The 12,282-nt window shown below is 50.4% G+C and overlaps 1 long non-coding RNA gene across 1 annotated transcript in view; it reads right to left on the bottom strand.

The window, feature by feature from the left end:
• Positions 1 to 2,850: 2,850 nt before the first annotated feature.
• The window catches only part of LOC135966765 (uncharacterized), an 81,228-nt gene continuing 71,796 nt past the window's right edge, over positions 2,851 to 12,282 (bottom strand). Inside the window, exons 2-4 of the long non-coding RNA XR_010580357.2 lie at positions 8,638 to 8,755; positions 5,813 to 6,061; positions 2,851 to 4,448 (exon numbers count right to left, since the gene is read on the bottom strand). This is a non-coding gene — a long non-coding RNA (uncharacterized lncRNA). The remainder of the gene's footprint in view (positions 4,449 to 5,812; positions 6,062 to 8,637; positions 8,756 to 12,282) is intronic.

The following is a 12,282-nucleotide window of genomic DNA, read 5'->3' on the forward strand; positions in this document are numbered from 1 at the left end:
CAGGAAATCAGTTGACAGGTCCCAAATAACCTCGGAGCCTGCGACCTGACCCCCACTCACGCACATCACCTCCCCAGAGGAACGAGCCCTGGACACCTTTCAAATGGTGAGGAACAGGAACAAGGGTAGCTTTCCCTCAACACCACAAAACGAGCTCGACCCCGAGGAGCCCGGAGAACAGCGACGTTTGTTTAGATGCTTTCCCACTGACCTTGTCAGAGGGAACATTCCCATCCCACACGGCCCAGTGTTTTACTCTCCCTGGAATACCAGCAGCCATCAACTCTCAACAAGCTGGAAACAGAGGCCAAGCTGACAGGAGGCCTCTCTCCATTCCCTACTGAATTCGCTCAGGACACGGATGTTCCCAAACACACACGGCCCCGAGTATTCCACACCTGGAGAACATTCAAACAACAGACGCTGCAAAGACATTCCCCTAAAGAGAAACTCAGTTTCTAACTTCCCTTAGGGAAAAATATGAGATCCAGAACTTTCCAAAAAATCAAGTGTGGGATGAAGCCACTCACCTCTGGCACTTCCTAACCTTGCCTTCCCACAGGTGCTCAGGCATGGCCCCGTGACAGCCCCGTCCACCCAGGACGGCAGCAGGGCTCAGGCAGCCAGCACCTGGGTAGCTGACGAAGCAACCCCAGGGTGAAAACGGCATCCCAGGCACCACTTCCCGGAGCCCCTCAGCAAGAAAAACAGAGGCGGGACAGAACTGAGGGCTGACTTGAGGCTGGGGAGCCATAGACCCACACAGCTCAATCATCAGACATGCTCTTCTGTGGACAGAGCCCAGGGTGAGGCCAGCACAGAGACCCTCGTGCTGGCTCCATGAACCAGAGTCCTCCAGGGCTGCAAGTTTGTAATCACAGCTTCAGAATTTGGTTCCGGAATCTTCCGGAATCAAAGACACACCAAACTGGAAAGCTGCCAGGACAGCAGGGCCCAGGAGCAGGCTCAGGGGAGGACCACGTAGAAACCCCACACACAGCATACACATATGCATGCTTACTCCACACATGCCACCCCTTCACCCAATACTATGCGTGCAAACGCATGTATGCACTCCATACACACCCTCAAATACACTCACCAAATATGATGCGTGTACACACTCCACACATACCCTCAAATACATACGACACACATGAACATGCTCACTCCATCCACACCTGCTAAATACACTCACCACACACGCACAAACGTGACACACCTGCACACTCATTCCAGACATCACAACCCTCACCAAGTACACAGGTGCACACAACCCCAAGTCCAGAACCTGCAGACTCCACAAGCTTTGGTTTCCCCCACTGTTTCTCTCATCACATGAGATCCACACACAGGTGTCATTTACTGACATCTAACACCCGGGGAGGCTCTTAGAACTGCAGTCACAAGTCGACTTCATTCAGGCGTTCATCACCATCCTCCTGAAGCCATCTCCTGTCCCTACGGGGAGCGGCGGCCGACATCGGAGACGTCACTGGGCTTACAGATCCCCAGGCTGGAAACCCAGCAAAATCAGGAGGGCTCGGCCACGGCCCTGGAGGGAGATGAGTACTGGCTCAGGTATGCGAAATATGAGTCCTCATTTCCATACAGTGTCACCTATGACAGCATCAAGTGAAAGCCAGTGGTTTGGCATTCCTGGGATAGACAGTCCTGGAATTACAAGGGAAGCTTTTTACTCCTCCCCTCTAAACACATGAGGTCCTTGGTCCCCTCATATCTTTTTTTTTTTTTTTTTTTGAGACGGAGTCTCGCTCTGTTACCCAGGCTGGACTGCAGTGGCCGGATCTCAGCTCACTGCAACCTCCGCCTCCCTGGTTTACACCATTCTCCTGCCTCAGCCTCCCGAGTAGCTGGGACTACAGGTGCTTGCCACCTCGCCCGGCTAGATTTTTGTATTTTTTAGTAGAGACGGGGTTTCACCGTGTTAGCCAGGATGGTCTCGATCTCCTGACCTCGTGATCTGCCCGTCTCGGCCTCCCAAAGTGCTGGGATTACAGGCTTGAGCCACCGCACCCAGCCGGTCCCCTCATATCTAACACTGGGAATCCGAATCGGTGACTCCTTGTCCACCTGAGGACCACCCAAGAGGATCCACACACTTGCTACAACAGCAGCACTGCACCTGGTCTGCAGCGGAGCAAAGCAAATCCCACCTTTATGACTAAAACTGGATTACCCCGACACTGGCGGCCTGCAGTGTGTATATCGTCAAGCTCCCACATCTGCGCCACCTGCAAGAGGAACACAAGCCCTTAGTCCCAGGTTCTCAGGACGGCCTGTGAGGTGGATGCTGGCACCCTTCTCATCTCCCAGTGGAGAGGAGAGAAGGCCAGGATCAGGCCTGGTGTATCAGGAGGGTCGGGGTTCAAACCCCATCTGCCTCACAAAGCAGCCCTTCCCGTTCAAGTGACTTCTATCATCAGCCTTAACATGTACCACAGTTACCAGCAATTCTGAGCGCTGTTCCTTGGGACGTCAGAAGCAAACATTTTGTTAGAAAGATTTTGCCAAGTCTGCTTTCAAAATCCTGTGTTATGAAATGACTAATGAAAATTTGAGCTATGAAATAAAGCGCATAGTTAAATGAATCCCAAAATGACTATCGCGAAGGAAGTTTTAATTTGAAGTGAAAAATATCCTCTAAATGACATCAGCCAGAATTATCATCAATCATTACTGATCCCATATGCTTCATGAATTATACAGCATCATCTCAGATATGAACTTAAAACCGTTAGCTGAATGCACATTTCACCGCAACCAAAGTTCTGCTATAATAAGTAGCACAGGCGTCTCTGGAGAGGATTTTAATTGAGACTACAAACAATGCGCATGATCGTGGTAAGAGCTTTCATGCTGGCTGTTCTCCAAGGTGCAACACAGAGAAACACCACTAACCTCAAAGAAACCTGCTGCTCTGTAATGAGATGAGAGATGAGAGATGATGTGGACGGACTACTGTAAATATTTCAAAAAGGAGAAACAATGCAAGGAAAGAATCGTATCAGTTACCCTTCACATTCTTAGAAAAAAAGGTTTTTCTTTTGGGATGATTTAAAAAGAAAATGACATTTCTGGATTTTTTTTTTTTAACTTTTCTTTCTGAGACAGGGTCTTGGCTCTGTCGCCAAGATTGGAGTACAGCGGAGCAATCGCAGCTCACTGTAGCCTTAAGTGATCTTCCCACCTCAGCCTCCAGAGTAGCAGGGACCACAGGCACGCACCACCACACTCAGCTAATTTTTCTGTTATACAGATGGGGTCTTGCTATGTTGTCCAGGCTGATCTTCAACCCCTTCACCTCAAGTGATCCTCCTGTCTTGACCTCCCAAAGATTTAGCCTAAGCGACCACTTCTTATCGGAAAACAGACATTAGAGCAAATGCATTTCTATAAGATTTTCTACCTCTTTTCACTGGGGAAAAAGGTAACTTGCCTCCAAGGGTTGGAGACAAAGACGTTACTGCAGACAAGAGTGCTGTGCATCCCAGGAACCGCTACACCACGAGGCATGGCCGTGCACCCTGGACGCAGGAGTAACACACGAGGCTAGCACAGGCCGACGCCGGCCCTCTCCAGAAGCAGGCCTATCCTTCCCTCCTCTCCTCAGCCCCCTCTCCCTTCAGGCCTCAGTGGCTGCTGACAGGGGAGAGGCCACAACTAGAGGAGGCTCTCAACTCCACCAGGGACAGGAGCCCCGGACACTGGGGACTCAACTGCTGCCCTCCATGCCCACCTCCTTCTGGTTCAGCCTTCTCAGGACCCAGGCGTGGCCACTTTGACCCTCTTTCCCTTCTGTGGCTCCTACAAAAACCAGTCCAGCGAGCCCAGGCTGCCTCACACTCCAGGGACACCCGGCACAGGCCCCCTCCATGTCCTTATCCAAGCTCCTGGGGCCAGAAGGGTCTTGCAATATTTCACTTTCCAGTTGAGCATCCCCAGCCTGAAATCCAAAGTGCTCTGAAGGGTATTTCCTTCGAGTGTCATGGGGAAGCTCGGAATGTTTCAGGTTTCAGAGCATTTTGGAGTAGGGACTCTCAGCCTTAATTTGAACCTCTTCAAGGAAGCCACACACTGAAGCCCCCGATGTCCACCCTACACAATCCCAGCACACCCTCTGAAGTCCTCAGCAACAGATTTTCTTTCTTCAAAAATAACCACAAGTCACAAACTCACACGCAATCACAGAAGGGGGTTGTGGACACCCGCACAGATGATGAAATTTAACTGTCACATTTTTACCTGGGTAATTTAAAGTCATTCCTCAAAACACACCTGTTTTACTGAGTTGCATTTTAAGGTGAACACACACAAATCATTCCAGGGAAACAAACGTCTCTTTGGGCTGCGTGTGGTTTCTTGACTCCCGTGAATAACTCAGCGTTCACCCTCACGTCTGGATAAGGGAGACCATGCAAAGAAATCTGTTAAAACCAAGACATGAAAACAAGTTTAAGAAGGGTTTGAAAGGTTCCTCCTGTCCCCCCGGAGGGGAGATGAGGACGCCTGGAAAGCTCATGGGGGACAGGAGCACAGCTTCTTCGGTGTGCCATGGACGCCACCTCGCCAAGCCTCGGAGAGGATGATGCCTGGAAGACTCACAGGGGTGGGAGCACAGCCTCCTCAGTGCTTTCTACACTCAGCAGCTTCAGAAATTCCCGTAGAAGCAGAACACATGAGAATTGAGACTGGAACACCCCAAAGAAAGGGGACGAGGGGTCAAAAAAAGCATTCGATCATTACCAAGGAGCGCGGGCATGAAGCCGCTTCAAAGACCGTGTGAGAAGTCACTCATAGGCGTTTCAGAAAATAAGGGTAGTGCGAGATTGCTCGATTAGCTCAAACAGGCTGCCGTCCCTCAGGCCATGAAGTCCCTGAGATGAGCCTCTCAGTGAGCAGAAGTCACTCGCATCTCTGCCAGAGAAAGTACTACAAGCCGACACATAACGTCATGAAACCTGGGCTTCAGCCCGTCGCCAACAGTGAGTCTGACACGGTACATCCCTCCAGATGGTCAAAGACCCCAGGGATTCATCAGACCTCAAAGGGCTGTGTCTGTCCAGCCCCTTTTCCAAGTTCTGGATGATTTTTCCTAATATACTATAAGCAGCATGTTCCAGTAGAGACGCCATTCACTGACTCTGGGTCCTCTTAATTTTGAAATTAGAAACACACTTGGCCAGGCACAGTGGCTCATGCCTGTGATCTCAGTACTTTGGGAGGCTGAGGCAGCTGGACTGCTTAAGTCCAGGAGTTCGAGTCCAGCCTGGGCAACATTGCAAAACTCCATCTCTACAAAAAATACAAAAATAAGTCAGGCATGGGGACACGTGGAACATGTGCCTGTGGGTCCTGGCTACCCAGGAGACTGAGGCAGGAGGATCGCTTGAGCCTGGGAGGTTGAGGCTGTAGTAAGCTGTGCTCACACCACTGCCTGGGCAACAAAAAGGGATTTTTTGCCTGTCTCAAAAACATCAGAGATAAAGAATTATATACCTGACTAGGCCAAAATAAAAGAGGTCTTGTGGAACGACCTGAAACACAGCTGCAAATTCTGGCAGGGCCTCCCCTGGCTTGATTTGTGGTGAGTGTAGGACCACTCTGAAGGATAGGACCCCAGGCATCTTCCGATACTAGACCTTACAGTACAACTTCCCATCGCTGGACAGAACACTGGCCTTGGAGCCTGGGACACCCTGGGGCAGTGCCACCATCCGGAGGCCTCCATGGCACAAGGAGCCCCTACCATCATGAAGCCTGGGACGTCCATCAGAGCAGTGCCACCTACCTGAGGCCGCATACCAGAGGAGCCTGGACATCATGAAGCCTGGGACATCCTGGGGCAGTGCCACCAACCCGAGACCGCTGTGACACAAGGGGACCCTAGTGCCACTGAGAGGCTGCACAGCAGGTCTAAGCCCAGGCCAGGAGTGAAGAGGCTCCATATCCTTTCCATCCATCTAGCTGAGTCCACAGACGTCTTGGAGCAGAAGTGCATCACCCTCAATGTCCACGGGTAAGTTTTTGGCCACAGAATCTGGAAGCATAAAAGATAGTTCTGGGCTGGTTGGTTGCCGGCTCGGATCTGTCCTCTTTCCACACAAAACCTGGCTCACACCAAGCAGCGTCTAAGTCCTGGAAGACCTGCTAAACACAAGTGTAGTTACAAAGCGGAGAAACTGGAGGGGGCCGGGCTGTGCTCCAGTGGCCACCAGCGTTTATCAGGAAGACCCCGGGCATTACAGGGTCCAGGGCAAGGACTTCCTGGCAACCAGGACATGGAACAAGAACACATTCCCTGGTCCTGTTGAATATGAATCGGGTAAGAGCCGATTCCCTCCCTCGGAGGACTGAGCAACGCCCCACAACACCTTGCTATGGGTATGTTATTACATACGTTGGTATGGGTATGTTATTACATACGTTGGTATGGGTATGTTATTACATACGTTGGTATGGGTATGTTATTACATACGTTGGTATGGGTATGTTATTACATACGTTGGTATGGGTATGTTATTACATACGTTGGTATGGGTCTGTTATTATCTCCAAAAGGGTACTGTTCTGAATCCTGTGATGTAGAATGATAGTTAGCAACCCTGTTTCAGGGCATATCTAGAAAAAAGCAAAATAATGACTACACAATTTTTAATTCTTTGTAAATTATAACAATTACCATGAAAATTCTAAAAATGTGAAAATCTTCCCAACTGTTATTGGACAAGCTTCAAAATAAATACCCTGGCCTTGCTTGCCACACCCACAGATGTGCCAAAATAAATGAAAATATAGCCCAAGTTAGTAGAATCAAAACCTGAAGATGTACGAGCCGTCCCTGCCTCACTATCTATACATCATGTAGAAATTTAAGAGCAGGTAGTGACACTGCAATGCAAGGCTCAAACCAACTGGGTATTTGGAAACTTCTATGCAAATTGGCATTTTCGGTTTTTAAACACGGTGTTATTTGTACTTCAAACAGGTAACTGTTGGTTCCCTTGGAAAAAATATAGCCATAAACCTAGTCTAAAAAAAAAAAAAAATACCGGAGTGGGTATGAGAGAGAGTAGCTTAGAAATTTTAAAAGTGTCCATAGGGAGCAGTGCCTCATGCCTGTAATCCCAGTACTTTGAGAGGCAGGCCCCACGGGGCCTTTGAGGACACCGGTCTCCTCTGCTGCCTTCCTCCTGGACTGACCCCACGACATTCACTGGGTTTCCACCCGTCTCATTCAACATCCCAAGGGTGGTCTTCATCCTCATCTGGGGCTCAGCTCTGCCCCAATTTCCTAAATCTCTGCCTTCAGAGCCTGAAAACACCCACGCCCAGGGTCACCCTAAGTCCACGTTTACCCCAGAGAGTCCCAATTTTATGTTTTGCCAGCATCGCCTTAGTGATAATTTATCCTGTCAATTCCAACTGCCTTCACACCTCACCCCCTGCTGTATCCCAGCAGACCCCACTCAGATGCATATGCCCCAGACCCCACACCCATGCTGTGCATGCTTCGCTGCTCTGCCCATGTGGAGACCACCTCTCTTTCTTGAGGAATCAGCTGGCGATCATCTCCTTGTGGACGGCTGCCCTGACTTCCAACTCTCTCCAGCAAGGGCAGAAGCCGTCCTCGGTATTTCCCCAAAACTCAGGCCAAGTATGAAGATGGCGCAGATGCTAGCTGTGCCTGGGATGCCATGGGCAGTGTCCCCAGATGCTCTGCACATGGCCCAGGGCACCGCCTGGACACAGCAAGTGCTGAAGAAATAAAACTGACGTGCGCTGACCTCTGATAGGGCCCCCTTCACCATCCACATCTGTCTCCCCTCTGGACAATAAAATCCACAAGACAGGGAGGGCTTGTCTCACTCATCTTCAAACTCCCAGGGTCACCCTGGTAGGTAAAGGGGACTCAAATGTCTTCTGAAGGAAGCCACTGGTTAGCTGCCGAGTTAAAGGGCCTCTGAAATTCAGAGCTCTGCATAGGAGTCCAGCACATTTTATTATGAATGACCCCAACCACGGCAGAAGTGGCCGTGGAACCAGTGCTAACCAATTCAGGGTTTGTTCACTGTTTCTCAGTTCATTATCACAACTCATTCTCACAGAGCAGCCGCGCACAGATCCTCAGACGTCTACACAGAGTGGGACGATGGCGCCGAGTCACGCCAACGTCCTGTTGCAGACTGGGAGACACCGGTCAGACACGGACCCCGGCAGAGCACAGACCTCGCGTTAAATTAGCTCCGTGTAAACAGCACTCCCTGAGGCCCTTTCCTATCCGCACAGCTTTTACAAATTCAACTCTCGCACCTGACACCTAAGAATACTGGACAACCCCATGTGAATTCCCCATTTACCTCCCAAAATGACCGGGCATGGTCGAGTACAAAACATTTCAACATAAGGGAACTGGATGGCATGTGGGGCTTTCTCGAGTCCCTGCTGCCTCCTGATGGGAAGGCCCAATGCTTCACACCCCTAGTGAAGGGCGGGTCTGTTCGGCCCCCTGGCTTTGACCTGGAGCTAATCAGCATTAACTAATTTCACTTTCCAGGACCAACTTCAAAGGCCTGCAAAGCCAGAGAAGGGAGAGGAGATGGAACACGCCCTCACCTCAGACCTGCTGCAAGCACGTACTTCTCAGATGCATCCCAAGGTGCACAGCGTGTCCGATGCCTGTTTCACATCCATCGACCTGCAGGTCTTCTATGTGGCATCAGCCTCCTGAGCACTGGAAACAAGAGGTATAATGGCAAGTCCCCTCTGCAGCAAAGGTGAGGAAAAGGGACCCGACGCAATGGAACTGTCCTTTTTCTGACAGTCTCAAAACAGAAGGAAAATACTGTACAGCCAACTTCCCCTCACGCAGGTTTATTTACCTGTGACTCAGAGGCCATGACAGACAACTTCAGGTTCTCACCGATTCCTATTTTCCCCATCCAGGAAGCCTTTGTTTTTAATATCGTACGAACTTGCCATTTTGTAGACCAAAAACAGCAAATATTGGCAGTTTCCTACAGTTCAACCGAATAAAATATGATCATGGCCTTTTGTGAAACCATGAAGAAAAGGTGGATATCTCAATATGTGTTTCCAGACTGGCTTTGTTCCTGAAGCACTAACTCTGTTCACTCAGGATTTTAGACACTGAAGAATAAACATCAATATCCCACCAAGAAAACCAAAAGGATGAAATAATTTCGCATCCACCTTGGAGCCTTTTTAGGACAAGGCAGGACACAAACTTTTAAAAAGCTGCAGTTGTCCCTCTGTATACACAGGGACATGGATTCCAGAACACTCCCCGAGTTTACCCAAATCTATGTATCCACAGGACCCGCGGCCACCCTATGGAACCGCATGTAGGAAACCTCGGCCCTCTACAAAGCCAGGTTTTTTCAGTAAGGGTTGGTTGGAAAATAATTACCATAAGTGATCCTTCGAAGCTCAAAACCTATGTTGTTCAGGGTCAGCTGCATTTACTACTTGTGTCATATCTGAGGCCTGAAAGCCATCATTCTCGATACCTTAACGTGATGGTTAACAAACTAACTGTTCTGATTAGAAAGAGGAAAAAGCTTATTTTTAAGCTGACAATGAGAGTGGATGTGCTACGGTGAACGGAGAACAGACCTAAGCAAGCACCAAGGCTGGGGTGACTGCCTGTGCTCAGACGCACCAGGGCGTGTTCCTCCATCTCCCTCTGCTGAAAGGGGTAACGGCTTCTCCCCCACGAGTAAAGGGCCTTTTTTAAATATTCACACGAGAAGTGCTATGAAAAGCTGAAAGGTCACAGATAACATTTTTAAAAATAAACATTAACGTAAGCATTTAACAAGCCCATTATGATTAAAAAAAAAAGGTATTAAGTTCTTGGGTGTGGTGGCTCATGGCTGTAATCCCAGCAGTTTGGGTGGCCGAGGTGGGTGCATCACCTGAGGTCAAGAGTTTAAGACCAACCTGGCCAACATGGTGAAACCCCGTCTCTAAAGAATATATGAAAATTAGCCAGGCATGGTGGCAGACGCCTATAGCCCCAGTTACTTGGGAGGCTGAGGGAGGAGAATCACTTCAACCCGGGAGGGAGAGTTTGCAATCAGCCAAGATCATGTCATTGCACTTCAGCCTGGGCATTGAGTGTGAAACTCCATCCCAAAAAGAAAAAAAAAAGTATAAAGTTTTCCTTCTAATGAACCTATCATTCAGCCACTGAGGTATACTATAGCTACTTATTCAACCATGAGATACACCACAGGAGATATAGGCGAACAGGACACAGTTCTTCTCTGAAAGAAGGCTGCACCCTCAACAGAAGGGAGGCACACCCTCCGAATGGAATCGGCATAGGGAACAGATGCTGCTGCAGGTGGAACTGGCTGCACAGAGCACCCGCTCAAGTGTCTGAGAAACAAGGAGCCGTTGATGCCAACACCTTCCATACCTGAGCTGGGGTAGTGGGGAGCCTGTCATCACCACCACCACCACCCGGACAAAGAGCCCCAGAACCACACAACGAGCTTACAAACTCACCGAGGCGATGACCGAGCAATGTGCGTGGAGTGATGCGAACACGCAGACGTCAGGGCCACGCGTGGCGTTGGTTTTGTGCATCAACCTGAGCGTGCCCGGGGTGCCCAGATGGCTGGTTCTGCATTATTTCTGTGTGAGATGCATGTTTGCCTCTGGACTGAGTGGAGACCCATCCTCGCCAGTGTGGGGGACACCACCTCATCCACCCAGGGCCCGAGTAAAACAGCAAGGCGGGGAAAACTGGGTTCACTCCACCTATCTGGCTGATGGGCCAGTGACATTTGTCTTCTGCAGCCCATGCTCCTGGGTCTCAGCTCCTCAGACCCGGGTGGGATCTGCACCCTCCGCTTCTCAAGTCTTCAAGCCACACCCTCCCAGGACTCTAGCTTGCAGGCTGTGGGTCCTGGGGCTTCTTGGACTCCGTACCCCTGCAACAGCCCTCCCGCTGGAGACACATGCACACCCGGCTGGCTGTCTCTCTGGAGAGCCCTGACCAGAAGCCGCCCCTAAAAGTGGTCTTCAGAGTTTCTTTCTAGCCCTAAGATCCTAGCGCCCCTCCTACAATTCTAGGCGGAAAGGTGAACGGAGACCAATGGACAGAGTTGTGTGCGAGGACACGCCAGGCAGCAGCACTGGGCAGGAGGGCACTAACGCTCACTAAGCAAAGAATCAATGTTGCTTGCCACAAAAATGAGAATCGTCAAGATTTCTTCAAACAGAAATGAGTTTGTTTCATGATTTGCTCTTAATACATAAGAAAGCATAAAAGTAGGTCTATTAACAATTACGTAAATCTTTAGAGGCCCTTGAACTACTTCTGTCCCTTTGTGTTTTTATACAAAATAAGCCTGAGGTTAAAGAGAATATCATCACTGGCCACAGCTGGGGCCACGCGAGGACACAGCTTATACCCCCTGAGGTCCCTGGGTGCCCCGAGTCCTTCCCTTGCTATTTATGGAAATATGGGAGAAACCAGGAGGTCTGAGCATGGACCTGGCCGTGCTCCCAGGGGCCGAGGAAAGCACCCATCTGTCCAGTCTTCCCTCCACCCCGCGGTTCCCTCCTACCCAGCCACTTGGGCTGACGTGGCTCATGCACTCAGCAGCGCCATCATTAAACGTTTAGCTTCGCATCACGAGGGCCTCCTCTGACCACTCCTGAACCTACAGTCAGCACTAGTCTACAGGACACGCGTGGGCAAGGTTGATGGATCATGGCCTCCAACGAAGAAGATGCCAGGCAAGGAGTCAGAGAGCCGGGGATGGAGCAATATTCACCCACGGAGGCGAAGGCCAAAGCGGCCACCACTGAGGACCTCCCTTCCTACCCTGAGGGCAGCTCACCCAGGGAAACGAAGGCCGACACCGCCCACCACTGAGGGCCTCAAGGGCTCTCCCCACCCTGAAGGCGGCTGCGGTCACATTTCTCATCGCAGCAAGAGACCCGTGTATTGAGCACAAACCTTTTCAACCTTCAAATCAATAAGGAATCACAACACGGACATTCCCTCAATCCAAATGGCCAGCCCACAAAACAGACATGCAATCATACACATTTCCTGTGGGAAAATCAGTCAGTCCCTGGGGCCTTGCGCCAGGGGTGGGGGAGCAACATGAGGAGATGCCGCAGCCCCAGCCTGGCTCTTCCCTCTACAGCTCCTTTTCCCTTCTCTTCCCACCGCCCCTTCCCACCCTCTCCTAGCCTCAGAGGCTCCTTCCTCAAATTCTT

The sequence above is a fragment of the Macaca fascicularis genome, chromosome 13, assembly GCF_037993035.2.
Source record: "Macaca fascicularis isolate 582-1 chromosome 13, T2T-MFA8v1.1".
Lineage (NCBI taxonomy): Eukaryota > Metazoa > Chordata > Mammalia > Primates > Cercopithecidae > Macaca > Macaca fascicularis.